At 53.5% G+C, this 16,410-nt stretch overlaps 3 long non-coding RNA genes across 8 annotated transcripts; 2 read left to right on the top strand and 1 right to left on the bottom strand.

Annotated features, from left to right (window-relative positions):
- Positions 1–436: 436 nt before the first annotated feature.
- LOC104324803 (uncharacterized) lies at positions 437–14,077 on the bottom strand. 6 transcript variants are annotated; one of them, XR_011325283.1, is made up of 5 exons: positions 13,298–14,077; positions 13,085–13,194; positions 3,603–3,701; positions 3,058–3,118; positions 437–1,698 (listed from the first exon to the last, which is right to left on the bottom strand). It is a non-coding gene; the product is annotated as an uncharacterized lncRNA (long non-coding RNA). The 6 variants fall into 6 exon arrangements; XR_011325285.1 differs by lacking the exon at positions 437–1,698 and adding an exon at positions 2,407–2,429; XR_011325281.1 differs by lacking the exon at positions 437–1,698 and adding an exon at positions 2,451–2,956.
- On the top strand, positions 3,001–3,714 carry LOC138685902 (uncharacterized). The gene is made up of 2 exons (XR_011325287.1): positions 3,001–3,226; positions 3,597–3,714. It is a non-coding gene; the product is annotated as an uncharacterized lncRNA (long non-coding RNA).
- LOC138685901 (uncharacterized) lies at positions 5,807–6,477 on the top strand. The gene is made up of 2 exons (XR_011325286.1): positions 5,807–5,916; positions 6,408–6,477. It is a non-coding gene; the product is annotated as an uncharacterized lncRNA (long non-coding RNA).
- Positions 14,078–16,410: the final 2,333 nt, after the last annotated feature.

Consider the following 16,410-nt stretch of genomic DNA (forward strand, 5'->3'; position numbering starts at 1 on the left):
GGCGTCGTGACGCGCTTTTCTTGCCAGGCAACAGCGGCCAGCGCCGTAAAAGTCGAAACACGCATGCGCAGTTGCCCAGCTGCCGTAACGAGTTCTGGTTGCTAGGCAACAGGAGGAGTGCCGTATACCGCACCGCCGCGCATGCGCGGTTGCCGAGGCGCCGCGTCGCGCTTTGGTTGCCAGGCAACAGTGGCCAGCGTCGTAAACGCGCCAAGGCACATGCGCGGTTGCAGAGCTGCCGTAAGACGTTTTCGTTGCCGAGCAACAGCAGGAGGCCGTAAACCGCGCCGCCGCGCATGCGCAATTGCGGAGGCGCCGTGTCGCGCTTTGGTTGCCAGGCAACAGCGGCCAGCGCCCTAAAAGGCTCACCGCGCATGCTCCCTTGCCGAGATGCCGTAACGCGTTTCGGTTGCCCGCCAACAGCTGGACCCCACCGACACACGCCACCACGCATGCGCCCCTCCCCAACGCCAGTTCCCACCTTCGGTCACCGGGCAGCAGCATCCGCATCCCCGTAACGATCCTCTTCTGAGCATCGGCTGGATGAGGGATGACTGACAGCTCAGCCCAGTAGAGACCAGCCACAGGCGGCAACTACTTACTGGGGGCACAGGGCTTACGTTGCCCTGCCCTTTCCCCACTCGCAGCCCGGGCAGTCATCTTCATCACCTCCGTTCCAAAAAGCACCCGAGTGGCTGGAGCGTTTACAGCAGTCAAGTGCAAAGAACAGACAATTCGGGTGGTCGCTTCTGTCCCTGCCCCCCCATCCCATTATCTAGAGAGGAGAAGCAGCACAGGGACCTGCAAACGGCGGGGGGGGGGGGGGTGGTCCCCTGGAGCAAGCCCCAGGGACTGCTGTATCCCCCTGCATGTGGCATCAGGGTTGCGGGAGTGACAGCAGCCAGTCAACAGATGCTGGCGAGAGATTTAAAAAAAAAAAAAATAACGCCTGCTTCAGGTGACAGCCTGAAGGCAGGCCACAAGAGACCCAAAGCTGCTCTGTGCCAGAGGGGCAGCTCTGTCCAGCAGGAAACGCCGCGTCCCAGCGCACCAGAGGCGAGCGGCCCACCTGCAAGCGAGCGATACCCTGGCGACCCTGGGGCTCAGTTGGGGTGGGCGCACCTTTCCCCACCTCTGTGCTATCAGAACTCTGCTCTCCTAATCCTGCACGCACGCAAGGCTTCTTGTGCGGGGCTTGTCTCTTATCGAAGAGACGCTGCACGGTGTTACTTACCGCCCCGCCCTCCGGCGTGCAAAGTAATCAGACGTGAAGCAGGGAAAGCAAAGAGGCGTGTTGGGATATTAGTAGTCCTCAGCAGATGACCGTAGAGCCCTCGAGGTTCCATCTTTGCTCCCTACAGGAGCGTGGCTCCGCACTCCTTGCCGCTCCCGCCAGCAAGCGTCACAATTGCCCTTTGCTGCCTGCAACACGCAGTTCCTGCGCGGCCCCAGCACTCCTGCCACTTACAGAGCGAGAGGCGCTCGCTATAAAGCGGCAATGAAGAACAAGGACGGCCCGTCAAGATGGCAGGAGGAACGTAGAGAGCCTCCAGCATTAGCCAGGCAGGGCTTGCAACTCACCCCGTGTCGTGGTTTAACGCCAGCCAGCAACAAAGCCCCACGCGACCGCTCACTCGCTCCCCCGCCCCCAGTGGGACGGGGAGACAATCGGAAGGGCGAAAGTGAGAAAACTCGTGGCTTGAAACGAAAACAGTTTAATCATTTAAAAGAAACAACAACAACTTGTAAGGAAAAGAAGAAAAAAAAATGACAGAGACTGGGGTGCAGGCAGCATGCCAGGGGTCTGGAGCCTGACGGATGATGGGGGGGGGTGGAATATGGAGGAGGGAAAGGAAGCCAGGGGGGGACAGGAGATAGGAGACCAGGGAATGCAGGGGGAAACAACTCGCGTGGGTTAAAAACTAGCATGGGTGAAGGGGGCGGGCTGGAGCAGCAGGGGGCATATATGGGGGAGAAACACACACGGGGGGGAGGGTAAGTGAGGGTACAAAGGTGCATGGGGGGACACGGGTGGGGATGACCTACCCCAGGGAGTCCACCCAGTATGATCCATAGCAGATAACTCACCTGGGATAACCCGCAACAGAGCATCCACACCAGATCATCCACGCTGGGAGGACCCCCAGCAATGCCCCTCAAACTGCCTGTGCTTCACCCCCAATCTTCCCCAAACTGCGGAGTTTTTTCCTTTTTCAAAACACTCAGTTTGGGGTGTGTTTCAGTGCTTTTCCACAACATAAAAAGTGGTGATCTTTTGGTTGCGGTTTTGTGCATGAAAATGGGGTCGTTTTTTTCCTTTCCAGCTGCACAAATCCAGACGGATTTGGCTTTCCCATGAGTCCCAAATTCGTTTCTTTTTTTCCATTGCAGAGCCAGAATCAGGGGGTTTGGGGTTGTCCTGGTTTCAGCTGGAATAAAGTTCATTTTCTTCTGAGTAGCTGGTACAGGGCCATTTTGGAGTTAGGATGAGAATAATGTTGACAACACACCGATGCTGTAGTTGTTGCTAAGCAGTGTTTATATTAACTCAAGGACCTTCCAGCTTCTCATACTGCCCTGCCAGCAGAGGCTGGGGGTGCACAAGAGTAGCTGAGCTAAAGGAGGATTTCAGGTAAGCAGGTCAGCTGGAAATACAACACCTCCTTTAAAAGTTAAGAGTGATTTGAACACTTAAAAATCAGCATTTAGGCTAATCGATACCATTTTGAACACCTTCTTAGCATACAAGTAAACACTCTTGCTGGTGCTGGAAAACGTCTCCTCCCTTCCTTACAGCACTGCTGCAGGGAGATAACCCTGGGGGGCTGCAGGACGAGGTTGTACACAATCAGAATCTATGCTTACGGATCCACCAAAACAGCTACAGCCCTTGCACTGCTGCTGCTGCTTTGCATCTTGCTTGTTTGTTGAATAAAGCTGAAAGTGAAGTGGAAAACTTCAAAGAGCAAAATGAAAAATAAAGAATAAATCTCATAAAAAGGTGTGCCCATGTTTATATAAATGCAACAAAAAGACATTACTGAAGCAGTAACTCACCAAAACCACCTCAGGACTCAGTGTCACTAGTTACAAGGCTGCTAATGCTTCCGGGGAAAACCTGGAAAACACACGGAAGCGACACCAGTTTGTCCTGTTTTGTCCACGTCTCTTCTTTGACCTTGATTGCTTTTAGTACAGGTGCTAGTTATCTCAGTAAGGTTTTCGAGTACTCTTATAAGATGTTTTTAAAAACTCATTGACTGCAAAAGCATTAAGCTTTTATCGTGAAAATAAAGCCCGTTTCTTCAATAGCTGAACTCTTACGAACAGTTTCTTCCCTCTTTTAGTACAAAATTATTTTCACGGTATCATTTACTAGTAAGCGCACAGAAACACAAGATTATATGCTTTCAGGAAGAGGAAACAGACAGAGGGAAGTAAACTTTGCGTAGGCATAACGTGCTCCAGAGCAGACCTTAGTTTTAGTATTGTATTAAAATATTTCACAGAAAAAATGTGGAAAGAGAGTTGGCACACTCTCAACGTTGAAGTCCATACCGCAAGTACCTTTGGAAAAATGCAGACACACATCGTAGGCGTACCTTGTACTTGCAGACCATTACGGAATCTTTCCATCTGTCTTGTACTTTCACGGCAGAAGAAAGGGCAACCACAGTGAAATGGTGGCAGCTGACATCCACCTGAGGCGGGGGGGGGGGGGAAGAAAACCACTTTAGCATAAAACTGGGCAGGAATCCAATGCTGCCCTTTTTTGTGAAGGTTTGTGAAGACAGTACGACTGAGCAGAGGAAAAAGTATTTTTGCATCATCTTCGGTACAGTTGTTGACACAGCCCACTAGAGCTTTTGCGTTTTTTAGACAACCGTGCCTTTTTTTTTTCCTTATTGACTCATTAACAGGTTTAGTTTCACGAGAACTCACTTTCTTGGATACATGCAGAAGACAGACATAGGTATCTACATACAATTTCTCAAGCATTAGTATAGCCAAGACTTCCTCATCCTATATGTCACAAGCTGAGTATTTTTGCTAAAGTGCACAGCAACACATCTGTCCTTGTGAACTGCCTCATTGCAAAAAAAGAATGGTTTTTTCCAGGCCGTTGCTCCAAACGGTCAAGATCTTTTAAAACCGCAGTTGTGCCACCAAACCCGCTCAGGGTCCCTCTAGCTTTTGACCGCCCTGAGATTTAACAGGCACATGCTCCATTCCATCTTCCAACAGCAAAAATACGTTAACGCTCTCGGACCCAGAGCGCAACCCTACGGATGTCCACGCACGCACCCTGCCGTTTTGATGAGGAGCCACCAAGCACCCCTGCGAGCACAGCTGCACGCGCCAGATCGGTTTCACCTGCGCCACGAGTTACCGGTTTCGGTGAACGTAGTTTCTGATGCTTTAAACCGAAAACCGTATCTCGATGCTTCGCCACAGTAGAAACGACCCGTCACTAGAACGCTACAAAAACGCAGTAACACAAATTGCAAACCCACAGCAGCAACAGCTCCAGAAATATTTAGACCAGGAACAAGGGAGAAAAATAAAACAGCTTCATCTCACGCACAGGGGAGCGGCAGGCAGAGAAAAGGGTCGGCATTCTGAGCCCTTACAGAAAACGGGCATTCTCCTTCCATTCCTCAGCCCGCCCGTGAAGGTCTAAATACCGCAACACTACCACGGCAACGTCGAGAGTAGGGAACAGCAGCCCTGCCACTGGACTTGCCACTGACCCATGCTATTTACGTAGCAGGACGCGTACGCAGAGGGACACGTTTTGCCACACGCAACCCTGAACTTCCTGAAAATTTACGTTTACCAAAAAAAGCCATTTGGAACATATTGCCAAACAACATTCGGCAAGAAAGCTTTGATGCCTTTGACACACGCAAGTTTTTGGTCACTTGCTATTTGCTTCCTGTTGCTGCTGCTGTTCTTCCTTCAGAAATTCTACTCGTCGCCAAGTTATTCACTACTGGTTCAAGCATTTGCCTTCCTGGTATTACCAGCACATTCACAGAGGCAAGTAACTAAATTGCTCTTCTACAATTATCCAAACAACAATTACAGCCATGAAAGAGGAGAGGTCAGGCAGCAGAAGAGCTCTGCAGGCTGGCACCAGTCAATATTGCACTCTTTAAAAACAACCAACAACAAACCAAAACTGTGACCCTGTATCTTTTTTTTTTTATTTTCTTTCAGAGCTCATCCCTGTCTGTCATGGTTTAACCCCAGCCAGCAACTAAGCACCACGCAGCTGCTCACCCACTCCCCCCCCAATCCAGTGGGATGGGGGAGAAAATCAGAAAAAGAAGCAAAACCCGTGGGCTGAGATAAGAACAGTTTAATAGAACAAAAAAGAGGAAACTAATAATGATAACGCTAATAAAATGACAACAGTAGTAATAAAGGATTGGAATGTACAAATGATGCACAGTGCAATTGCTCACCACCCGCCAACCAACACCCGGCTAGTCCCCGAGCGGCAACTCCCCGCCCCCCAACTCAGTTCCTATACTAGCTGGGACGTCTCATGGTATGGAATACACCGTTGGCCAGTTTGGGTCAGCTGCCCTGGCTGTGTCCCCTCCCAACTTCTTGTGCCCCTCCAACATTCTTGCTGGCTGGGCATGAGAAGCTGAAAAATCCTTGACTTTAGTCTAAGCACTACTTAGCAACAACTGAAAACATCAGTGTTATCAACATTCTTCGCATACTGAACTCAAAACATAGCACTGTACCAGCTACTAGGAAGACAGTTAACTCTATCCCAGCTGAAACCAGGACACTGCCTCAGCATTTTATCTTGTCAGAACATGAAGTGCAGGTGATCTGTACCCTGATGACTTTTGCATGTGATGAATGCCTGTTCAGAAATAGTCCAGATCTGCAAGACTGGTGTCATTTATATGGTTTTAATCATCATAACTCAAATTTTATTTACTCACGCATTTGTGAGGAAACTAATTAACTTTTAGACATTGCCTCTCCTTTTTGGGGGGTGGGGGGCAGGGGAAATGTGTTAAGAGACTGAAAAAAATTGCGATTCAGAGCTCCCAACCATGAGGGAGTGGTGGAGAAATCAATGAAAGCGAAGATCAACAGCAGCAACATTAAGTGAAAGTTGGCTTTAATTCTGATCACATACTTAAACGACTCTCCAAGTCTATGCCTCAGTCCTATGAATGGCTAGTCCCTTTTTGGAAGGACAAACTTTTTTTACTTAAAAGTCCTAGACTGAAGACGCCGCTGAACAGACTGGGGATTGTGCCACAGGACAACATACCATCAACACTCTAATGGAAAGAAAAAAAAAAATCAAATAAAAATCAAGTTTAAGTACCAGTTTCCATCATGTTTCACTCATTACATTTCTACTGGCATCTAAGTTGCTCAAAAATGAACTACAGGGACACCACATATTCCTAAAAATTCAGTTATATGTAAAAAAAAATAAAAGGCTATTTCCAACTTGCCCATAAAATCAGTATGAACAGAGAGAAGAGAAACACTCGACCCTGAAGAAGCTAACAGGCAACTCTGAATTTACCAGACAGGAAATTTCATTCTTTCACCTGAAACAAAAACACATCAAGGGACCAGTTCAGGAACAGGGCACGATCTGTTAACAGCAATTCTTCCGTCAGCTTTTCTGCACTAGCAGCAAATTTGCCTTCTCTGTGGGTTTGATGTGGAGCATCTGTAGTGCCAGCAAACTCACAAGTGTTTCTCTCTGCTCCCCCAGCCTGATATATGCTATTACCTGAGCAGCAAAGGGAATTAAACCATGCAGAATTTTCTTCATGTGACACGGAAGGTGACACTGGGAAAAGAGGAGACAAAAAATTGAACCTGTTTGTCACACCCAGCCAATGGTGAAAAGACAGGGGAGGATTCTGCTGGAAGGGCTCTGCACCCCAGGAGCTCCCGCTGGCCGGTTTCTCTCCTCTTTGCCCAGTACCGAGGGGACAACGACACCTTGCCCGCACCCCCTCGCGGGGGGGGCTGCCCCAGGACAGACAGGGGACCCCCACCTCGCTTCTGCCTGCGGGAACGGACCGGGCGAGACCCTCCACGCAGAGAGAGGAGCGTGGCGTGGACTGCATCACCGACGGAAGAGGCCGGGCTCCCCGCTGGCAGAAGGAAAACTCACCTCCCTGCTGCTCGGAGCTGCTTACTGTGGACAGCCCTGCCTGGGCCCGGCCGCTCTTCGGCCACGCTGTGAGCGCAGTCTGGCCGACGGACGCTCCATCGAAAAGACGCTCCAGCTAATCACGCCTCCTGCTCGTTAACAGCTGCAGGTACTTTTGCCTCTGGCTAATGCATGCACCAGACAACAGACACCCCGCCTCGTTCCAGCTCCTGCTTGCTACCGTTCTGGCTCGTTGAAGCCCCAGCTCCGCACCGAAGCTCCGGCTGATTTCAGCTGCTTCTCCTTACAAGCTCCAGCTATGTGCAACGGTCTGGGCTTTCCATAAGGTTGTATATCAACTGCTGTCAAAACTTGACCACTAGGATTAAACATCAGAGTTATACGCTGTATAAATATTCATTAGTTGGTGCGATTAATTACTTAACAACTATTCCAAGCAGCGTAGAAAGAAGAGCTGGACTCAAAGAGGGCACATGGGGTCTGAAAAGCGCCTTTCCCCCCACAGACCATCGCAGATGTTCAGTTCGGCCTACTGCGTGCCGGAGTCCCGAACTTCGGCATCCGACACAACCAGACCCCCATCTCCAGGGAGGGTCCACGCACCCTGCCCACCCCCTGCTTTCCCCTGCAGCCCCCAACACCCTCCCACCCACCTGCCTCTCACCCACCTGCAAAACCAGCCAAGCTGGCTCCCGCTTTTGGCCCCCACACCAGCTGACTCGGGGCCCATTTGGGAGCCAAAAAACCCGGCTGCTGAGCCTGTTCTCAAGGCCCAAAAACGCAGGGGCGGACCTCTGCTTCTGGGCCCAAAGCCGGGCAGCTCGGTCTGTTTCTGAGCCCCAAAATCAGCCACGCGAGACTGTTTTGAAGGCCCAGGAACAGAAAACTTGGGTCTCCATTTCTGGCCCCCAAACCAGCTGACCCCCTTTGCAGTCCCCGTGGGCAATGGTGGGGGGAGCGTAGCCACCCCACAGCCCTGCACCCCCGGGGCCCCACACGCGGTTTTGGGGAGTGCTCGGGAGCTGCGGAAGGCCCGGCCCCACGCCTCTGCGGGGCAGCCCCAGCACAGGCAGGGCGTCGCTTCATTACAGCCGTTTCGGGCTTTATTTCCCCGGCGTCACCAGCAGCACCGCGCACGCACCCCAAACGCCCCAGCCGAAGCACCCCCGCGGGGAGCCAGGCTCAGCCACCCCCAGCCTGGACCCGCTCCAGGACGCCCCGCCGGCAGCAGCCGGGGCCCTTCCCCGCCCCTGCAGGAGCCCCCCCCCGGGCCGCCGCCGCCCGACCCGCGCCGGGAGCGGCAGGGGCCGCCCGGCCCCAGCGAGGAGCAGCCGGGGACGGGATGGGGCTGCCGCTGCCCCAGCTCCCCCCTGGCCGGACACGGGCTCGGCGCCGAACCCCCCCCCCCCCCCCCCAACGACCCCGGGGCAGCCTCCGCCCCCGCCGGCCCCAGGAGAGCAGAGCCCGGCCCCGCCCGCGGAGGCTCCGGCCGGGGGATCCCACCTCTCCGACCCGCCGCGCCTCCCCCGCCCCGAGGCGGCTCCGGCTCCCTCACGGCCCGGAGCGGAACCCGGCAGCCGGGCAGCGCCGCCGCTCTGCTGGCCCCGCCCAGGCGTCCCGCCGGCCCCGCCCGTGTTCAGTAGAGCGATGGGGAGCAGGACAGAGGGCTGGGAAGCGAAAAATAAAACAAGGGAACAGAGAGGGAAAGAAAGAACAAACAGGGACAGGGAGAGACAGGCAAAGAGAGGGACGGGGACCAGGACAGCAGGGAATATATACACAGAGAGGGACAAGGAGCGGGACACGAGATTGCACAGAGAGGTACAGGGAAGCGGAAAGAATGACAGAGAGAAAACGAGGCGGGTGGGGAGCAGGTCAGAGAGCTGGAGAAAGACAAAATACTGCTGGGGAGCAGCACAGGAGAGAGCAAAGAGATGAATGGGAAGCAGGGCAGTGGGATGCAGACAGCAAAAATAATGATCCATAACAAGACAGAGGGATTGACAGAGAAGTAAGGGGCAGGGAACAGGACAGAGGAGTGGAAGGAAAAAACACTGATGAGCAACAGGACAAAGGGATGTAGAGAAAAGGGAGGAGGGAGAGAGCGTGGGACATGGAAAGACAAAAAGCTGGATAAGGAACAGGACAGAAGGACTGAGGGTGGTGGGGAGGGGGGAACCAGATATAGATTAAGACAAGAGATGGAGAAGGGGAAAAAACAATGATGGGCTGCTGGACAGAGACAGACAAAGAAAAAGTAGGGCCAGAGTAGGGAAGACAAAGGAAAAAAGGGACAGCTGGCTGGACAGGGGGTTATAACTAGAAACAATGAGACAGGCAGCAGGACAGAGACATAAAGGCAGAAAAAACAGGGAGAGGAAGCAGGACGGATGGTAAGGAAAAAAAAAAAAAAGGGAAAAAAAAAAAAAGGGCCAGGGAGCAGGACTGAGAGATGGAGAAAGAAGTATTACGGCCAGAGGGATAGAAAGAGGAAAGCACAGGCTGGAAGGACGGGGCAGGGTGGAACAATGGATACAGATTAAGACAGAGTGACAGAACCCAGACAGACAGCAAGAGAAAGAAAAAACCAGTGGCAAGCAGCAGGCCAGAGGGGGGGGCAGGGGGGAAGGAGAGACAGCGGGGCGGGAAGGAGAGACGGGGGGGCGGGAAGGAGAGAGGGGTATAGAAGACAAGTGAGGGACGGGAAGCAAGAAAATGGGATACAGAGGAAAAAAAAAAAAGAGGAATGGGGAGGAGGACACCGGGATAGAGAACAAGTAAGAGCAACGGGGAGAATGACAGGGAGATGGAGCCAGAGGAAGAAGAGGGACCAAGAGCAGGACAGAGAAATGGAAAAGGAAAATTAGGGATGGGGAGCAGGACAGACAGGTCCTGGAGAGACAACGAGGGACACAAGTATAATGACAGAGAAAGAGGGAGGAAGGGAGGGAAGGACGGATGGCGAGCAGCACAGCAGGATGCAAAAAGAAAGAGAGGAATGGGCAGTGGAGCAGAGAAATGGAGAAAGAAAATAATGGTGGAGAGCTGGAGAGAGAACTAGAAAGAAAAATAAGACAAGGGAGAAGACTGAGGAGCAGAGAGAGAAAGGAAGGTAGAAGGATAAGATCAGAAAGGTAGAAAAATAAAAAAAATAATAAGGACGAGAAGCCCTGCAAAGAGATGGCACAAGAAAACATAGGGTCAGTGAGCAGGACAGAGGGATAGAGATGGAGGGGGAAAGGAGAGGAGGGAGGAAGGAGGACAGGGACAGGGTGCAGAACACACAGACAGAGAGAGAAAAAGGACAGGGAACAGCAAAAAGGGATTGAGAAAGAAAGAAAGGGTCAGATCTGTACAAAAGACCAAGAAGGGAAAATTAAAAAACCAGCAATGGGCTAGAGGACAGAGACAGAGGAACATAAAGGGCCAGGTAGCAAGAAAGAGGAGGAGATAAAGGGAAAAAGTCAGAGCTGGTTGGACAGGGAGGTATAGCAACAAGTGACCAGAGAGGGAGTGGGACAGGGAAATAAGACAGAAAAACCAGGGGGACAGGAAGCAGAACAGAGGGACAGTGAGAGGAAACAAGGGGCAGGGAGCAGGACAGAGGTGGAGAAAGAAGCATTGGGGCAGAAGGATAGAAAGAGAGAAGAGACAGGAAGAGGGATGGGAGACGGGGGTGGGTGGGGACAAGGAGCAGGACACCGATTGTCAGAGGAAGACAGGGAGCAAGGCAAGATGATAGAGAGAAAAAAGGGACAGGGAGGCAGGACAAAGTGGAAGACAGGCAAAAAGAAGAGATGGGGACTAGGACAGAGATGGAAGAGAAAAAGCCTAGGATGGGGAGCAGGACAGATAGCTGGAGAAGGGAAAAAAGCACTGAGCTGCAGGACGGAGATGGATTGAGAAAACACAGTGACAGAAAACAAAAAAAAACAAGGAACAAGACAGAGAATGGGGGGAAAGGCAAGGAGGAGGACAGAGAAACAGAAAGAGAGTGAGAGGGATAGGGAGCAGGACAGAGAGATGGAGCAAGAAAGGAAAAAAGGATGGGAGGCAGAACCAACGGAAAGAGAGACAAGGACGGGGAGCAGGACAAAGGGATGGAAGAAGAAAAAAATTAGTGATGGGCTGCAGGACAGAGATGAAGGAATTAGAAAAGACACAAGGAGCATGACAGAAGGACAGAGAGAGAAAAAAGGGACAGAGATCAGGCCAGCATTAGAGGGGAAAAAAGCAACAGTGATGGGCAGCAGGAAAGAGATACGGAGAAAGTAAAAAAAAAAAATGAGGAAGACAGAAAGGAGAGAAGGGACAGCTAGCTGGACGGGGGGATACAGTTAGACAGGATGGGAGAGGGAATGGGACAGAGAGAGAAAGACAGAAAAGATAGTGAGAGGAAGCAGGGCAGAGGGACAGCAAGGGGGGAAAAAAGGGGACAGGGATGTGGACAGAGATGGAGAAATAGGCAGCAGGGACAGAGGAAACGAGACAGAATGAGGGACAGGGAGCTGGGCAGAGAAAGAAGAATCAGGACAGGGGCAGGACAGAGATAAACTGGGGTGGTCAACAGGACAGAGAGGAATATGAATATGGGCAGGGAGCAGGACAAAGGGACACAGCAAGAAACGACGGGACAGGAAGCAAGACAGAGCGACAGACAAGAATAATGACAAGAGACAGAGAAAGACAGAGACCGTGAGAACCATAGGGGGTTGGAGAAAGAGAGACGGATATTAGGAGCCCTGCAGAGAGAGCGAGGGTGAATAAAAAAGGGGCAGGAAGCAGCACAAAGGGTCACAGAGAGTAAGAGATGAACAGGAAGGAGGACAGGGACAGTGAAATACAAAATAAATTAAAAAAACCCAACCAACCAACCAAACAAAAAAACCCAGCAACAGTGAGCAAGACAAAGGGACAAAGAGAAAAAAAGAAGGAAGGAGACAGAGATAGGAAGGCAGGGACAGAGCAGCATGTACAGGCATAGAGAGGAAAAGAATGCCAAAGAACAGGCCAGAGAAATTGTGGGGAAAAAAGAGACGGATGCAGATCAGGACAAACAGATGGTGTCGTGGTTTAACCCCAGCCAGCAACTAAGTACCACACAGCTGCTCACTCACTCCCCCGCACCCCGCGGGATGGGGGCTAGAATCAGGAAAAAGAAGTAAAACTTGTGGGTTGAGATAAGAATGGTTTAATAGAACAGAAGAGAAGAAACTAATAATGATAACACTAATAAAATGACAATAGTAATAATAAAAGGACTGGAATATACAAGTGATGCACAATGCGATTGCTCACCACCCACCAACCGACGCCCAGTTAGCCCCTGAGCGGCGATTCCCCCGGCCCCACTCCCCCCCAGTTTATATACTGGGCAGGATGTCACATGGTATGGGATACCCTGTTGGCCACTTTGGGTCAGCTGCCCTGCCTGTCCCCCCTCCCAACCTCTTGTGCCCCTCCAGCCTTCTTGTTGGCTGGGCATCAGAAGATGAAAAATCCTTGACTTTAGACTAAACATTACTTAGCAACAACTGAAAACATCAGTGTGTCATCAACATTGTTCTCATACCAAACTCAAAAACATAGCACTATACCAGCTTCTAGGAAGACAATTAACTATCCCAGCTGAAACCAGGACAGATGGAAAAGGAAAAAACCACACCTATGGGCTGCAGGAGAGAGACAGAGGATGGAAAAAAAGGAGGGAGAGGGAGCAGGACAAGAACCCAGAGAGAGAGAAAAAAAAAAAAGGGAGCAGTCAAACAACAAATAAAGGGAGAGAGGAAGAAGGAGCGGGACAAGAGAATAGGCAGAAGAGGAGAGGTACAGGGAAGCGAAAAAAAAAAAAAATATCACAGCAGCTTGGGAAAAAAAGGACCAGGAGAGGGGCAGGGAGGGACTGGGACTCACCACAGCTCTTGCTCTCGGCACTGCCAGAACCCTTTGCCAGTTCAGACGTTTCTTTCTCCTTCTCTCCTCCCTTCCTCTTCTGTAACTCCTATCGCCTGACTGTCCTCCACCTAAAAGAATACATGGATGTATCACAGCTCTCATAAGACGAGGCTTCTTAGACACGTAGCCTCGCACACTATATGGCCGTACCGCGCTGTTGGTGATGCTTACAGAGCCTGTGGTGCACGTTGGTGGTCTGACCTGCTGTGGACTACGAGGCGGGATCCTCCCACACCCAGAGAGGCAGGCTCTCTCTTGCCTGCAGCGGGAGGCAGCTGCCAGCCAGATGGCCTGCCGTTTCTTCTTCTTTACCTTTCTGTGGCCTCTCCAGCTTCAGCAGCTCCCGTCCACAGCCAGTAAGCGCTCCGCCTGTCCCTCTGTGCTCCCGCGCCGCGAGGAGAGGGAGGCCGGGCAGAGACGGCCCACGCAAGCCTGAGGCCGCTGCAGTCAACGGCACCCCCGGGGACGAACGGACAACCGCACTCACAGCGTGGCCTCTGGGAGAGGGAAAGAGGCAGCAGCGACCGTTATTACCGTAGCTCGACCCTGGCCGGAGCCCCTCCTTCCGCAGGGGCTTCCGCAGACGCCGCTCGTTCCCCGCGCCGCTGCTAACGGCACCCACGTTCAGGGAGACTCGAGAACATCGCAGGGCCAGCTTGCTGCCCTCACGACAGGGCTCGGGGGCTGCCTGCGGCTACAGCGCAGGCTTCAGGGGAGGGGCTGGAGCTGGGGGTAGCCGCACGGGCGGAGCGAAGGCGCCGGGGGAGCTCCGGCGACTCGGGGAGGCGCCCGCTGGCCGCGCCTGGGGCGTGCCCGCCTCCGTCCCCTCTTCCCTTCTATCGGCTCTCGGGGAACTGCCGGGCGCTGCCCCGGCCCGGCTCGCCTCCGGCGGACCGGGAGCCTGCCGCGGCGGCCGCTTCGCAGCTTCCCGTCCCGCCAGCCCCGGGCGGCCAGCGGACAGGAGGCACCCCCCGCCCCCGCCCCCGCCGGAGGGGATCGCTCGCCTCACCCGCGGTCCTGGCGTTCGCCCGGTACCGCCGAGACCCGCGCCCTGCGCGCCGCCACGCTGCTCCCGGGGACCGCGCATACGCCGCCCCCTCACGGCGCGCCGGAGGAGCCAGAGCCGGCGCGCGAACGCCGGGCTGCACTTCCACATTTCGGCCACGAGGCGGCGGCGGCGCTGCTGCGCACCTGTGCGGTGCCGGCGCTGCAGTTCCGCGCTTTGGCCACGAGGCGGCAGCAGCAGCGAGCGGCCGGCGGGAGGCGCGTGCCCAGGGGCGGCCCCGGCGCTGCAGTTCAGCGCTTTGCGCGCCGAGCGCCCGCCGACACCGCGCGCCTGGGGCGGCAGCGGCGTTTCCTTACCGGGAGGAAGCAACGAGCGCGGCGGCACCTCACCCCGGTGCCGCATTGCCGTTACCGTTGGACGGCACGTGCAGGACAGGGACAGCACCGCGTACTCGCAGCCTCCGAGCTGCAGTACCGAACATTGGTCGCCGGTAGGCAGCAGCGAGCGCGGGAAAAAAAAACCGCCACCGCGCATGCGCGGCTCCCGAGCTGCAGTACAGACCTCTGGCCGCCGCGCAGCAGCATCCCCGTAACGATCCTCTTCTGAGCATCGGCTGGATGAGGGATGACTGACAGCTCAGCCCAGTAGAGACCAGCCACAGGCGGCAACTACTTACTGGGGGCACAGGGCTTACACTGCCCTGCCCTTTCCCCACTCGCAGCCCGGGCAGTCATCTTCATCGCCTCCGTTCCAAAAAGCACCCGAGTGGCTGGAGCGTTGCCGTCCCTTGCATTGAACTGCTTTAAAAGTCTAGGGGTTGCTCCTGTCCATGCCCCCCACCCCATTACCTGGGGAGGACAAGCAGCACAGGGAACCTACAAACGGGGCGGGGGGGGGCAGGTTGCCCTGGAGCAAGCCCCAGGGACTGCTGCATCGGTCTGCATGTGGCATCGGGGATGTGGGAGCGACAACAGCGAGTCAACAGATGCTGGCGAGAGCTTTTTAAAAAATTAATGCAACACAGGTGTCAGCCTGAAGGCAGGCCGAAGAGACCCAAGTTGCTCTGTGCCAGAGGGGCAGCTCTATTCAGCAGGAAATGGCGCGTCAGAGCAGACCAGATGCGAGCAGCTGACCTGTAAGTGAGCGATACCCTGGCGATCCTGGGGCTCTGTTGGGGTGGGCGCACCTTTCCTTACCTCTGTGCTATCAGAACGCTGCTCTCCTAATCCTGCATACAAGGCTTCTTGTGCAGAGCTTGTCTCTTACCTAAGAGACACTGCACAGTGTTACTTACCGCCCTGCCCTCCAGCGTGCAAAGTAACTAGACATGAAGCAGGGAAAGCAAAGAGGCATGTTAGTATATTAGATGTCCTTAGCAGATGACCGTAGAGCCCTGGAGGTTCCATCTTTGCTCTGTACAGGAGCATAGGTCTGCACTCCTTGTTGCTCTCTGCCAGCAAGCATCACAGTTGCACTTTCCTGCCTGCAACACACAATACTTAGTAGGCTGGATGGGCCGTTCTGCCAATGTGTCAGGTAAGCATCTCAGTTCCTTTGGCTGCCTAATTTGCCTCCTTAAAACAAACACTTCAACACTCGGTTTCTTTAATTCAGACCGCTCTAAAGATCTCCTGGCCTGCAAGCCATTTTCAGCTAACACCACAGCTGAAATACAGCACTGGTAGAAATCTAGCTGTTGTCTTGCTTTAATGGCAAAAGGCTTTTGTAACTTGAATCCCTGATTGTTTTGGCATCAAGACTGCAAGGCAAGAAATTTGCCTCTACTTGAACAAGACACCTGCCAAACAGCTGTGCAGTGATACGTGGCTGCCTGTCACCAACACCTTTTTCTGCTAAAACCAGAGCACGGTTCCCTTGTGAAGAGCCATGGGCAGTGCAGAAAGTACCTCAGCTTTCCCTGCACCGGGTCCCCAGAGAACAGCATCTTACTCTGACTGGAGCGTGCAGCAGCCTGTTTTTATCCCAGCCCCTTGCCCTTGAGAAAGCAGCTGCCTGTAGCAGCGGCAGAACTGCTGCGGCCCAAGGGGAAAGGAATGACACGGTGTAAAGCTCTCCAGGGTGCCTGTGTGCCGTGCAGAGTTGATGACCTCAGCAGCCTGTACACAGGGCCACGCTAACAACCTGAGAAGGAGTCACTACCCCTCAGTCACACAAGACTCTGCAGTCAGTATGGGCCCCCTGGTGTCCCACTGGGGCCACGCAAAGCTGGCTATGTTCTTCCTCCTTGCCCTCCTATATCTCTGGGCACCCTGTTGTG

Source organism: Haliaeetus albicilla, chromosome 7, assembly GCF_947461875.1.
Source record: "Haliaeetus albicilla chromosome 7, bHalAlb1.1, whole genome shotgun sequence".
NCBI classification, from domain to species: domain Eukaryota; kingdom Metazoa; phylum Chordata; class Aves; order Accipitriformes; family Accipitridae; genus Haliaeetus; species Haliaeetus albicilla.